Raw genomic sequence first — 15171 nt, forward strand, 5'->3', positions numbered from 1 at the left:
ACGCACATACTACCCCGCAAGTCGCATCAATAGTCGTGTGGCAGAGGTTCTTTTTGCTTACGATCACTAATAAAGTCTCTTATCAACTGTACAACTGTTCGTTAAACCTGCATGACTCTACTTTGAATATTTTTTTTCGTTTCGGAGGAGCTGCGTCGAAAGCTTTCTTTAAGTCTGGGAATAATTCATCGACTTGTCTTTTCGATTCACAAGATTTGAGAACGTCGTCAAGAAGGAGCGCCAGCTGTTTTTCGCGTGATCTAACTTACCGGAAGCCGTGCTCACAGCCATGTAGGAAGCAGCGAATTTCCAGGAGAGTAATGATACAGCAAGCATATGTTCGAGTATCTTACCTATAATTGATGTTAATGATATTGGTCGATGCCAAGTTAAGTCTGTTTCTCATATTGAATGTCGGCAATTTTCCAGTCCACGGGTATCTTTCCTCCGGACAATGACTCCTTGAACATTAGCGTTGGCTTCCTTAACAAGTCATAACAGGAAATTTTCCACATAATTTTACCTCATGACCGATTTGAAAGATGATTGAAAATGTACTGAAAGTCCTGAAGTAAAAAAGAAGCATTTGTAGCAAATTTACATCTAGCTCATGTTTACAAATTAAATTTGGCTGAAACGAGTTTCTCCTGAGAAGGAAAATCTTCTCGTTTAAAGTACACCGGGACTAGCCACGGTGATATTTTTTACGGGAGTCACCCGCAATGCACAATCGTGCGAAAGATCCACAGAGAAAATAATCATCCGCCTTGACCGGGATTCGAACCCGGATCCCCCGATTTTCGGTCGAATGTTTTAGCCAGTTAAGTTACCGAGGCGTCATTCTTCCCAGTGGATATTTTTGGACACTACCGGACAAGATGTAACTGGACTGCTGAGCATATGATGCCACAAGCAGTCCAATCGTGCGCACAGCGCCACAGCCGCAGAGCAGGCCCGGACATAGAACACATAGAGGTGTTCGCTCTTGACTAGTTTAAAGTATACCGGGAGTTGCCGCGGTGGTAACTTTTCACGGGAGTCATCCGCAATGCACTATCGCGCGGATCCACAGAGGATGCGCTGTGCGCACGATTTGGACTGCTTGTGGCATCATATGCTCAGCAGCCCAGCAACACCTTGTCCGGTAGTGTCCAAAAATATCCACAGGGAAGAATGACGCCTCGGTAACTTAACTGGCTAAAACACTCGACCGGAAATCGGGGGATCCGGGTTCAAATCCCGGTCAAGGCGGATGATTTTTCTTTCTTTGGATCTTTCGCACGAAAATCTTCTCCCTCGACTAGTTCCGTTTCCTCGCTGATCCGAATATTCTCACGACGGACGGGCGTCCGCGTAGCGCCCCATGAAAGTGTTTTTTTTTAATATCCCCGGGGCGCTTTACGTGAGAGCGCCCTGGATTCAAAATCGAATTTATACACGCCCACTCGATGCACGAATCACGGAAGGAAATCGCGAATATTTCCAGTGCACCACGGTTCACCCACACGACGCGCTGCTAAGGAACTGGCTCCACATCATAGTACTGCAATCCTAAGATTTGTGCATATATACTGAAGCCATCCATTGCTAACTATGTCTTCGATACCAGTTATGTCACCTAGTTGAGGGTCTCCTTCACGGCATCCTTCTTGATCTCTCTTTGGTACTTTCCCCTTGCTCTCCATATGGGGACTTTTCCATCAATTTTTACATCCATTATGTTTCCCACGTAACTGCAGTAATTCTAAGGTTGTTATAAGCTAGGATGACAGCAGAAACTAAACGAAAGTCAAAACCAGTAACATTTCAATACTTATTACAGAGGCTTCCGCGGTGAGTTAATTGGTGATTGTTTTTCGGGTTCATTTGGACCCGAAGACGGGAGCTGGAACGCGCCCGAAACTGTCGTCCGCAAAATATGAGTCAACGCGGAATGAACCCGAAAGACAATCACCAACATTTCAATAGTTTCGTTCCCGGGAGCGAAATGTAGAAACAAAATGAATTTAAACCTGGGGAGATAAACTCAGGGTCGAAACGAAATCGGAGTCGAGACTACTTCGAGTCGAAACTAAACTTAAACTCTGCGACGAAACGAAACGCAGATAATGTTTCACACCTGAGGGACCACGTGCTTCACATTCGAACGGTTTAGTTTCGACCCACACACCGAGTACCAAGAATATTTGAATGAAGTAGAGGTTCGGACTACCGTCTTTAGATGCATGGGGCACTCATATTTTTACCACTAATAGGAGAACGGGAAACGCAAACTGGCCATTCGATCTTTAAGCTCAATGTTTTAACCTCTCTATACGAATGTCAAACGTAATGGGTCGACAATTTTCTCTCTTATCCCCTTCCAATCAACTTTTGGGATCGAAACTTAGCGAATAGCAGCGGAGTTTCGATTAATTTAGTTTCATTCCCGGTCGAGTAAAGTTTCGTCCCAGTTCGAAACTAAACCCCTTGGTGATTTTAATTTCGTGCAGGAACTAAACTAACCCTAGGCCTCGTATTTTCGTTTCCCTCCGGGTCGAAACGAAACAATTTCGTATCCTTTCACTTGCCAAATCTGGTTATAAGTACTTTAGTCCTTCATTTCTCCCTACTCCATGCCGGTTATTACACCTGTGACTCTCTTCTTCCCCGTATTCTTCTTGGTATGGTATACTATTCGAAGGAGGCGGCCGACAGCTGAGGTCATTTGCGCCACGAGGGATGGGTAGGCAAGGAAGGGTGGAGAGAAACCCGGCGTCGGCATTAGTCTGCTATTAACGAAAGGCGCCAAGGGGACCACGGTTTAACGTCCCATCCGACGGACGGAGTGTTGCGCTTGAAATGTCCTCCACACATCATTCAAGCAGGGATCGGGCAGTCTCTGAAAATTCTCTGCCACCGCCGGGATTTGAACCCGAGCCCACAGGGTGGGAAGCCAACACTCTAGCCACCACACCTACCCGATCCCCCGCATCCTTCTCGATAAGAACTAGGCATCTGTCTTAAGTACACTTTGGTCTTTCACTGCAGACTTCCCCATCAGTTTTTCCTTTCATAAGTATACCTCCTCATTGCTCACCCTGTCCAATCCATTTTATTATCTGTATCTTCCTTCAACACCAGGACTCGAAGACATCTATCCTTTTCTGATCGTATGTCCCAGTGGTCCAAGCTTACGAACCATAGTGTCCCACTGCCACAACAATGTTTTCACGTACTGATTCCTGATCTCCAGCCTTATGCTCTGCAACCGTAGCAACGACCTCTTTGTCGTGAACGCCGCCATAGTTTGGACCACTCTGCGTTGACACGAATCCAGTCTCCAGAATAAAGAACCAATGCGCCATCCATCCATCCGTCTGTTTCGTTTCGACCACAAGTCTGGGAACCTTCTTTTCCACTCCATTACCACTCCGTAGTAGTGCTTTCATCATTCTTTTTCGTTTCATCCACCAGGTGGCGGCTCGTGTCGTAGACCGCAGACATCGAATCCAATTGGTCTGTCGGCGCGGGCGTCATTCACGGGCCTCGTCACCAGATACCGCCACCGGCGCCCGCCCTTTTGCGGTTAAGTCGTCGTCCGAGACATATATGTTTGACAACCGCGCGACATCAAAGTACCGACAAGAAAAGAAATAATTAATCATCTCCTGGTTGATAATTCGTTTCGTTCTTAAAGTTTGTTTAAGCGAATAAAAACTTTCATTCTATCCTTTCACTATTATTTTTCTGTTCAATACGGTATTATTTGTCAATAAGTTTCTGATAGAAAAAATACCTTTTTTGAGTACGTTAATAAGCTTTGATTTATTGTTTTTTTAATCCGCTAGTTGTTCTGGAATACGATTTATAAACTGCTTTTGGTGAAGGAGTATATAATTTAGAGAAGTAAAATTGTAAATTATAAAATATTTGTGGCCGTTATTTAATTAATAAAAATCTCATGTGCTCAATAGTCTTCTTGCAAAATACAATCTGTTTTTTTTGTAAGGGCAGTCTTGTACGCGATCTGAACCATAGCATTAGATAAAGCATGCTTCACCTAATTTATTAAGAGAGTATTCTGTAGTTGCGTGCTGTTATCAGCTCACTACATGTTACAGCCAAAGTGCACGAAACAATTATAGGTTAATGCAGACCGTAAGTCGATTAAAATGTTTGAAACTATTACCGAAACTTTATTCTGTTGTCTCGGGCGTAACTTTACGGAAAATACTCATCAATAAATATATAAGTAAATAATAACAATAGCTTGGTTTTCCACGAATGTCGACAACAAAACTTCACTACAACCTACGTTTAGGAGAGGATATCAGGGTTCCCACTCCATCTAAATTATAAAATTCACTGTTTTTTCCATGTTTTCACGGTCTAAATGTCTTCGAATTCACGGTTTGTAGATAAACCATTTTAGGCAGAAATATTGACCACTTAACAATCATCGGCCGCACGTCAACTACAAATTTAACAAACACAACAGACACCGTGAATGAAAACGCAGCAATCAAAGTACTATCTCTCCTGACGTCACATATCGTTTGCAAAATTCAGCTCCGGCTAAAGGTTGTGAGTGGGAAAATGGAGGAACCAGGGTGCCTGGGAAGTTAAGAAGTGTCTGATTTTTCACCAGGGTTAATGAACACTTTGGTTGCCAGTCTTCCGGCTTTGGTACAGGCTTAAGTTCAATGTGTCATCACGGCACACGGACCAATGATAGCGCTTCGAATATACGTGTGCAGATGAATCCGTGGCCATGTCTGCGCGTGACTTACCTTTAAATATGATCGAAATATCCATTTTTATTTTAATCGCTCAATCGTAGTTCTACCATCGTAAAGTGAATATTGAGAGATTTTTAAGGTTTTATGACGAAATTCACGGCTTTTTCCAGGTTTTTCACGCTACACGAAATTCACGGCTTATTCACGGTTTTAAGGTTTTCAAGGTTGAGTGGGAACCCTGGATATTCTTACTAAGGTAGGTATGTAGGTAATAAAAGATATAGATTTTTTCTGAGTGTCTATAAATTCGATGTCATACATTATCACTGTGTCTGATAATGAATGTTGAAGTCGAAAGCCAGATCACAGTGAAGTCTCGTAATTAATTTACGTGCAAAAACGAAGCTATAATATTTTTTACATCTAAAAAATATTTCAAGAGATGAAATGGTTTAAAAAAGCGAACTCATTATAAGGAGATCTGTTCATATCGACGTAGTGCAATAAGAAAAGAAATATATTTTGGAGATTCCTTGGATGTGCCTCGTTTCACATGGGATTCAGCGAACGTGGAATTTCTTTCCATCCGATCAGCATGGTAAAAGGCTTTTTATTTTAAGCTTTCATAGTTCAGCAAACCTGCTCCAGTTATTCAGCTTTCATCCGCATTTCATAAATGCACACACGATCTCCACGCACATTGCCCGAATACCTTCGAGACGAATAACTAATTATGGGTTGCAAATTCCTAATTTGATCAAGAATGCTGACATACCGCAATCGCCCCACTTGACCGTATGAACTCAATGCTCCGCCACAGGATCAATTACTTTTAAACCCAGAAAGATTAACATAAGCACTTGTAGGATGGATATTTCTAACCCTTTCTAATCCAGAGCTGCTTCTCGGAGGACTCAAATATCAAGATTTTTCATTACGAAAATTTGAAAATATTTCACTCGATCATAATTATCGTGGCAGCTAAATATTTCGTCATTACATTTTACACCACAAAATAAATCGCAGTTCAGATATTTCCCGAACGGAGCAGAAAACTTATAATTTTTGACGTTGCTTAGAAGCAGCATTGGGTTATAACGGGTCGAATCAGCAGACTTAAAGGCATACCTATGTCCTAAGTACTTGACGAAATTGCACCACCCTAATTGATTTAAATGTTTTTCTAGTGTAAATTGATTAGTTCAATTTACACTAGAAAAAATTGCAATTTTGTTCGGACCCCCACTACTGCTGGGAGGTAATCCCCCGGGTCCACCCCCCTTGTCTCTAACCTGGATACGGCGTTGCTACCATCCAATAAACAGTTCATCTACATCTACATAATGCCCCGTAAGCCGCCTGAAAGGCGTGCGGCAGGGGGTGTTAGGAAACTAGCCATTTACAAATAAAAAGGAAGTTCTCTAAGAAAATTACGACTAGCATTTATTGAAATCCTTTTCGGGGGAAAAATGAATTACCATATCTCTCCGTTCGGCAAAACATCTCTCTTAATTTATCGCTCCTATCGGACCTGGAAATATAGTGTGGCTCTAATATATGTTCTCTTTGTAAATCTTGAAGATGTCAATTCTCAATTGTTCAAGCAATCTAAGCCTAGCGCGCAGCCTCCGAGTCTCCAGCGGCTCCCAGCCTAATTCGCTCAACATCTGGGTAACGCTGTCTGTACGCCCGTAGAGGTTTTTGACGAACCGCGCGGCCTTCCTTTGTATTTTATTCAGTTCGCGGATTAAGTCTTTCTGCACCGGATCCCAAACGCTCGCTGCATATTCAAGGTGCGGTCGGACGAGTGTGAAATAGCACCTTTCTTTTACTTTCTCATCCGAAAATCTTCCCACAATACGCTTAACGAATCCTAATTTCTTCAGGGCTATGCAGCAAATATTTTTCTATGTATTCCTCACGAGAGGTTCGAGGTTATCGTAACTCCCAGGTACTTCACTTCGTGTGAGCGCCTTTATGTTAATACCATCCTCAGCATAAGCATGGTTATAGTTGGACAAACTCTGCAAAAATGTACCGACATGCATTTACTCAGATTAAGTTCGAGTCCCCACTCTTGACTCCACTAATAAACGTTGTCTAAATCCGATGATAGATTTTCAGTCAGAGTGATCACTAATCAGTTAAAGAAAGGGTCTGCAATGGCTGCAAAATTCGGCATCACTCGTCAAACCAAAACCAAAAAACCCTCACGCGGTAGCCGTATTCGCACCAACCAAATGGAAACTTTGCAAGGCTGTAGGGATCTCGCTATGGTAACCTTAGATTCCTCGTTGAGCTGATCAGACCCCACTAAAAATACAGGCGCTTACTTTATGAGGCAAAATTTATGTACAAGTTAATAACGACATAACTTCCATCATAATTACATCGAAATGTACAATACAACGGTAGAACAAATAAACGTCCAACACGCCACATGGAAGAACTTTTCATACCACACTATTGAACATCTGTTTACGCTACCTATGTCTTTCCATGTCACCCCTTGCGAAGTAAGGAATCAATTTTCACACAATGTAAAAATAATAAAAATTAAAGTCAATTCAAAAAGAAATAGAATAAAATATTGTTACATGTGAATTGAATGCCGTAAGTTATCTGAATATTGTGATAAATTTAACAAAATCAGATATTTTTACGAGTATTCATACGTTTGTCGTGCTGATCTGTGTTTTTTCATGTTCCATATTGTCATATATTAAGTCGCATTCCATGACATCGATGTTTAAGGCAAATCTTCATATGGTTTGTAATATTTTTGACTCTATTACATTTATAATCATGTATGCTCCTAAGGGACACACTTGTTCCGGAAAAATTAATTTCATTTTCTATTCTTTTCTATTTCCATTCTTACGATGTCAGGTTATCACTGCACTACCACCCTTCTGTGGTGGTTTACGGGAATGTTATCGTGAACTATTTTCACCCATAGCACACATTACTTTATTACTTATATATTAATATATTTCTACAAAATGAATCATTGAATTATTAAGAAGGTATACATTCGTGTTCTCATAATCAAGCACTGAGGAAGGAAACAGATTCGCATACCGAAATGTCTGCACCCATGACTGACCCAGTGGAAGCCCCGAACAGAGAAAATTCTCAGGTTTTCCACCGGGTTAAAGGATGATTATTTTCGACGTTTCGCGGGCGTGGAAATCTGCCATCATCTCCCGGGTGATGGAGCAGTTAGAAAACTCTTCGCTTTATATTCATCTACACGCTTACCCCACAAGCCGCCTAAACACGCGATTGGCCTTCCTAGAGAGCATACGTCTTGTGTCGACAAAATTAAAGAACAATTTTTAGGCGACGTTCGGGAAATTAATTTTCATTCTTCAGGGCTTTTCTGCAATTTTTGTTTATGGTAACTATGGTAACAAACACTGCAGAAAAAATACGTCGGTACAAAGCTACCCTTGAACCCGGCGTGATAAAACCCGACAATTTTTTTGTTTGCGGTTTCATTATTTATACAAATACTTTTTTAAATTTTATACATTTGATTTAATCATGTAAATATATTTCATTTAAATTTATTTATCTTCATTAGGGATTTTGTGCTACGTTGGTTTATGGTGACCATAAACAAAAATTCGTAAAACGCCGGCAAAAAATTGCTTTTTTAACTTTTTCTATACAAGACGTACCCTGCAACAAACTCATTTACTGGTAGAAAAGAGGTCAAGAAAAGAGATAAAAAAGCAACTCATTCCATTAGAACTATACTATACTTCAGACTGAGCTTTCCCTTCTAAAAAAAGAGAAGTGCAACAATAGGTCAGCAGATAAAACACCGCTTGCGACTCCTTTAACGAAGATTAAAAAGACCATAAAATAATTCATCCCAACGCGTTTCACATACGGGCACAATTTCGCCACGACGATGATCCATCCATCCATAATGAATTTCGCTCGCACAGGGGCTTTCTCCTCCCGTCCGACCGATCATCAGTGAAAACCGCGCGAATGCATTTTCCCCAAAAGGGCACAGTCTCACACACAGAGAAGGGAACGGTTTTTTATTTCTCTTCCGATCGCATGCGTGGAACAAAAAAAAACTTCGCTGCGCTTCCTTTCCCGCCATTGCGATTCCAAAAAGACTACAGCACTCCAATAAAATGCAGGCACAAGCAGAAGAAGAAGAAGAAGACATTCGTCATTTAATTACAAAAATGTAGGCAAGTGAAATTTTTTTACTCCTCTAAACGCCGCGGGCCGATACATCGGCTTTTGCTCTTCAACCGAGAAGAGCCACGCGCCGAAATATCGGCTTTGAGGCAGTTTATAGTTCAAATAAAAAAATTATGCCCCAACAAAACCATCGAATAAAAAATAAGGTCGTATTATACTGTTAAAAATTAATATTATAATAGTAATTTTTTTTAAATCATGTTGATGTTTTAAAAAAATGACAACGGAATTCAATCTCTAGGATGCTACATTTTCTGTAAATACCTTTGGTATTCCTCTCCAGTACTACTCCAAGGAAGTGGCACTAATTAGGTTAAAGAAAACATAATAAATACCGACATGTTCTCAAAGCTGAGGAGAGAATGCGGATAGTTTGTTTTTAACGAAATATATTCGCTCAACAGCACCGTAAAATACACAAAAGGTGATTAAAAATTTGTTGAAACATCATCATTAGTCATCAAGTCGAATAAAAAAACTTTGAAGATTTCACATAAATAATTTTAATATCGACCTGTTTCGTCACTGTACGACATCTTCGCCTGAAGGCACAGGAAGACTCAATCAGTGAACTCAATAAAATACAAAGAAAAGCAGCACGATTCGTCAAAAACTGAACAGAAGGCGTCACACAAAATTCATACATATTAAGCCGGGAATTACCCGAGACTCGGAGGCTGCGCGCTACGCTTACACTGCTTGAGCGATTAAGAATATATAAGTATATTTCAGAGCGACAGGGAGAACGTCGCATTGAAACCTCACTACATTTCCAGGTCCGATAGAAACGATTAAGAGGGAGATTTTTTTATTTTTTTTTAAATTACGAGGGATATATTTTGCCGAATGGATAGCTATGGGCAATTGTTTTTCCCCCGAACAATAAAGGACTTCGATAAGCGCTAGGCGTAATTCCGTTAAGAGCATTTTTTTTTATTCGTTAACGGCTGGTGTCCTAATACTCCCCAGCACTCACCAATAGAGGCGGTGGTAACAGTATGTAGATGTAAATTACGGGTCTGAATTGATGTCTCGACACAAAAAATTAAAATTAACGTGTTACTTAATTAATAAAATAAAAAGGAAAGTTGCGAGAAATCAAAAACAACTGCAAGAAGAAGGCGAACATATATTTAAACGAATTAGGCTGGGAAACACCATAGACTCGTTGGCTGCGCCTTAGGCTTAGATTACTTAAGCAATTAAGAATAGTTATCTTTAGAGCGACGCGAATAACATCATATAATTGATATCACGCCGGCCTTGATGGCGGCGGGGAAAAGTCCCCACCTGCCAAACAAAAGGTCGCGGGATAGAGTCCCGCCTGATTAGGTTTCCGCTATCCAGGGCATGGTTTTTCGTGAACGTGTATTTGTCAAAAATTGTTGAAAGCCCCGATGTAAAAGGCCACCACGAGCTGTTTTCGATGGTATGAAAATTGATAAATAATAAATAAATATCGCGGAGAATATCCAGAGAAGTTCGAACGCCGTCATCTTCCGGGGCTGGCGAAATTTGCGCAGTTCGGATAAACCGGCGACGTGCTGACTCAACGCAAATATGGCGGACTCCCCCCTCCCAGGAGAAATTGACAAAAAAAGCACGAGAGAGAGGAGAGAAAGGGGTTCGAGTCGCAGCCTCCGGATAAGGAAGACACTTACTTGCCCTCCTCAACTGGGTCGCCTCTTTTTTACAAACACTCTCCCGGCGCACGAAAAAAACAGCACACTCTCCGATGAGATCTTCTTTCGAGAAGCTTCTTCGCGACTGCACTTGTTCAAATATCACGTCCGATTCGACAGCGGGGCAAAAGCATACGTACATGGCGAATGAAGGAGAGCGACCCGTTATTAAGGATGTTAACGAGAATAAATACGTCGCTATGAAAAGGTTAGCGAATAGGAGAGAGGAATGGAGAGCTGCGTCAAACCAATCCTAGGATTTTTCACTTTATGTTGGCGACGACATAGCCATTAAATTTTTGTACCAAGTTACGATCATTTTACGGTACTTTTTAGCAAATATATTTCCTTTTAAACTTCAAAATGTTACTATTTTAACCTTCATCATCACTGGTCGACAATCCTAGGATTGGTTTGACGCAGCTCTCCACTCAGTTCTCCTATCAGCTAATCTTTTCACACCTACGTATTTCTTCTCTTTCACATCCTTCTTTACTTGTTCCATAAATTTTGTTCGAGGTATTCCTTTTCCGTTCTTGCCATCCACTGGTCCCTCGACGATTGTCTTCATCAGGCTATAGTGTCTCAAGATGTGGCCTATAAGGTTGTTTCAGTCTTCTTGTTACTTTTAACCTTATCTTTGATAATATATCCCAATATAGTCAATTTTTCTTTTAAAATTTTCATTTGCTCACTTTTTATGTTGACGGTTTCTATTGACAAAAGCTAAGGAAACCCTGTGCCTCCGTGATAAGTAGGCCTGAACATCCGAATTCCGATTGTCAACTGTACGAAATTATAAGGCCAGTTTCTTTGAAGGCCCTCATGGGGATACTGTGATATTTTCTTATGTATCGATAATTGAGCTGCAAGTATTTGTTAGTACCGTATATTTCTATAAAAAATTGACATATTCATCAATCAATCCCTACTAATGGGTCATAAAGCCTTTATGTGATTTTATCCTGTACATAAGCACGTGTTCAAAACACTTTCGTCTGATTTAAAAAAAATAATTACTGTCATAATGGCCTAACTACTAGCCTGAAATAGTACTTGCGCTATCTATGATGAGTTGATCCTTGAAATGAAAGATACATAACATAAGCCGAGCGAATATGTATAATGAATCGTTTATTTTTCTCAGACCTTGTCGCAAGAATGCTGTAGAAAGTGGCGATATTGTTTTTTTTTCATAATAGTTGCTTAACATTTCCCCTTAAATAATACAAACGCGTTCCCTAGCGCACATATGTTGTAAATAAAATTGAAATGGCCCATAAAATGACACTTGGACAAGATATAATATTTAAGCTTTATTAAAGCCAGTAATGAGAATATTATTAAAAGCGGAATTATACAATTTTTAGTGAATCATAAGAAGGGGATACATTGATGTCAACGGCTTAATCTTCGCTTTGCAGCAGGACCTCCGTAGAAAGCATCTACAATGGATTGGATGATGATTTTGTCAACATGGACTACTGGATATACGACCTTAAAACTCACCACGACTTCCAGTAATTCAACATTCCGGGAACAATGGATTCCTTGTAGATTAGCCGACTAAATCAGTACTCACCTGCAAATAAGAGAGAAATACAACATCAGGATGCTTCAAAATGCAAGAAGTATTTGACATAGTTCGACTTTGCTTCAAGGTAACAGAGCAGGAAAACCAATCACACATACTCTTATAAAGTGATCAACCCTCACGTAATTTGTACTGTAACAAACATTATTGAACTAGCCCATTTCCCGTCCCTAAGGGACATTAGGACAGGAAGGAATTCATTCAGTAGTTGGATGACATGAAAGGGGGAACATCTACATCTACATAATACCCTGCGAGCCACCTCTAGGGTGTTTGGCAGGGGGTGATCAATCACCAGCATGCAGCATGCAATTGGACTCCCACATGCACACCACACGGTCCAAAAAACGTCACGCATATTAACAAACCACACAACCATATGCTGTTAGAAATAAAAATAAAATTAAGAAACATGCATTAATTTTTACATAGGTTAGTAGGCTACACTACAAGTCATGCAATCTATTTATGACTTCTATCGCTGCCGTTATAATCTCTTATTGGTCGAGGAAAAAAAGACATTCTGAACCTCTCTGTTCTACAATCTATCTTTCTTATTTTATTTATATGATATGATCTTCCGTAGTATTTTGGCGTACGTAAGATATGGTTAACTTCGTCATAAAAGACACTGCTCTTGAATTTATCTAAAAGGTTTAGTCTATTTTTCAATCTACGGTCCGACAGAGATTCCCATCCGAGTTTATCTAAGAGGTCAGTTACACTAACAATACTATCGTAACGACCTTTCACATGCCTGGCAGCTCTTCTTTGCACGCGTTCTAACTCTGTTATTAAGCCTTTTTCATAGGGGAACATAAAGATTCATCTCAAAACTCGTCTTTCCGGCGGTGTACCACAAGGCATGAGAGATTGGATGATCGAGAGGGGGAGAGAGGTGAAAAGTAGTTGAAGATCACCGAGCGTTCCCTCATTAATTCGGCCACGGTGTTTGCTCCCCGCCATGACAACGGAGGCCTACGTCCGGCCAAGAGGGAAAAATCACAAAAAAAAGAAAGTAAAAAAGCGTAAACTGGTCGCCTCGCTGGACTTGAAAAATCAACTCGCCGCAGCCGAGGCAGATGCTTGCCCTTGCCACGCCAGTGTGATCGCGGTCGTCAAGGACGCGGAGGGCAAAAGAAAAGATGACAAACAACAGGCGCGCATTTAAAGGAAAACGAGAAATTATTGTCGGCACTCTTCCGTCAGGTCCAAAAAATAACAAAATGCTGTCGACTGGAGTGACATCGTCTCTCTTGGAGTGACTTTTTCCCACCAGCGGTTCCTCTCTATGACAAGGGCTAATAGCTGAGCTTATTCTCATATATTCCGATAGATATTGTTAATACTCACACGATGAATGGTTAGGCTGAGTTTCTCTCTCTTTTTATATTTGAAACTATCACCCCTTCAAAGCTGATACATTTTTTGAGATGCTTATATCGCCTACAACCTTTCATTTAGGTGATTGCATAAGGTACAAGCAAGCATCTCTGACAGAATAACTGTAAATAGTAATTTTAACTCTGAAAAGAATTGGCTTCTATGATACATAACCATGTATGACTTTTTTAACTTCCTTTGATTAAAATATTTTGATTATTGTGTGAAGACGATTTTTACTGTATTTTGGGGTGTCTTTGGCACCTTTTGTAAACGGTATACTTCCAATCAAATTGAATCAGCATTATATTTGATTAGAAATGGTGGTACAAGAAGTTAATTCAATTAATATTTGGAATTAGTGACTTGTTTTCTGACCTCTATAGACGATATTTGCGAAGATTTTAGTTCTCGAGAAAAGTTTCTCGGGTTTTCCACCGGTTGATGTCGTCCATGTCTCCCGACGTTTCGATCCGCGACTTGCTGATCATACTCAGGGGATCTTCCGAATCTTCCGACATCAACCGGTGGAAAACCCGAGAAACTTTTCTGCAACGGATACGCCGGGAAAACCTAAGATCATACATATTTTAGTTCTCGATTAAATCTAATGTATATAATTAGATAAAGTCACCCTAAGACGAGGTGAGATTTTTCCACTTTTCAAAACAATACTCTTGACTACTAAATGTAAAATTATAAAAGCGCTCAGATATTATGCATTCCATCCCTTCAGCAGGGAAAGATATACTTGAAAAAAAAAGGCTAAACTTAATTTTAAGACTAGACTGAGCATATTTTTATATATTTAAATAAATAAAAGATCGTAGTACTTTTCCACCAGAATTTTTAATGCGTGCAACGCGTTTCGGCTCACTGAGCCATCATCTGGTACAAGACCATCATCAGACAGAGCCATCATCTGGTACAAGACCAGATGATGGCTCAGTGAGCCGAAGCGCGTTGTGCGCATTAAAAATTCTTGTGGAAAAGTGCTAAGATCTTTTATTAATTTAAATATGACTAACTTCCACCAATTGAAGCCTGAATCTGTTGAACATATTTTTATAAAATAACATCCAATGAGATAAATTGGATTATCCTATTGATAAGGTTCTAATTTTAAACCAAGCTGATTAATGAAAAGGGGCAATACTTTTCTTCCAATCGAACTCAAAATTCTCCCCCAAAAAATAGCACTTTAAGTTATTGGAGCAACAATTATTAAAAAGCATTAGATCAGTAAAAAGTGTTTGCAATGCCGTCAACCCCTTTAAATTCTTTCACAGGTAAATCTGTCCATATCAAATCCTAGTCCATTCCTAATCGTTTAGGAAGTACGTGGAGTGGAATTCCACTCTGAAATCACTTTCTTTTGACCCTGTAATCATTAGTGTGATAGATTATGGGAAAATAGCGCGTAAATACCTCTGAAGGTTAATGCACCTGAACGATTTCTTTCTCTTTCACCGGTATTTTTTTCCTCCAATCGGAACGGATGTATTTATTTTCGGCGGTTAAGGCCAACAGGAAAAGACTTGGAGAGTTTCACCTGTTCGGCCAA

The 15171-nt window shown here is 40.2% G+C and overlaps 1 protein-coding gene across 1 annotated transcript in view; it reads right to left on the reverse strand.

The window, feature by feature from the left end:
- LOC124166619 overlaps positions 1–15171 on the reverse strand; it is a 198850-nt gene that overhangs the window by 78206 nt on the left and 105473 nt on the right. The window lies entirely within an intron of this gene.

The sequence above is a fragment of the Ischnura elegans genome, chromosome 10 (assembly GCF_921293095.1).
Source record: "Ischnura elegans chromosome 10, ioIscEleg1.1, whole genome shotgun sequence".
Lineage (NCBI taxonomy): Eukaryota > Metazoa > Arthropoda > Insecta > Odonata > Coenagrionidae > Ischnura > Ischnura elegans.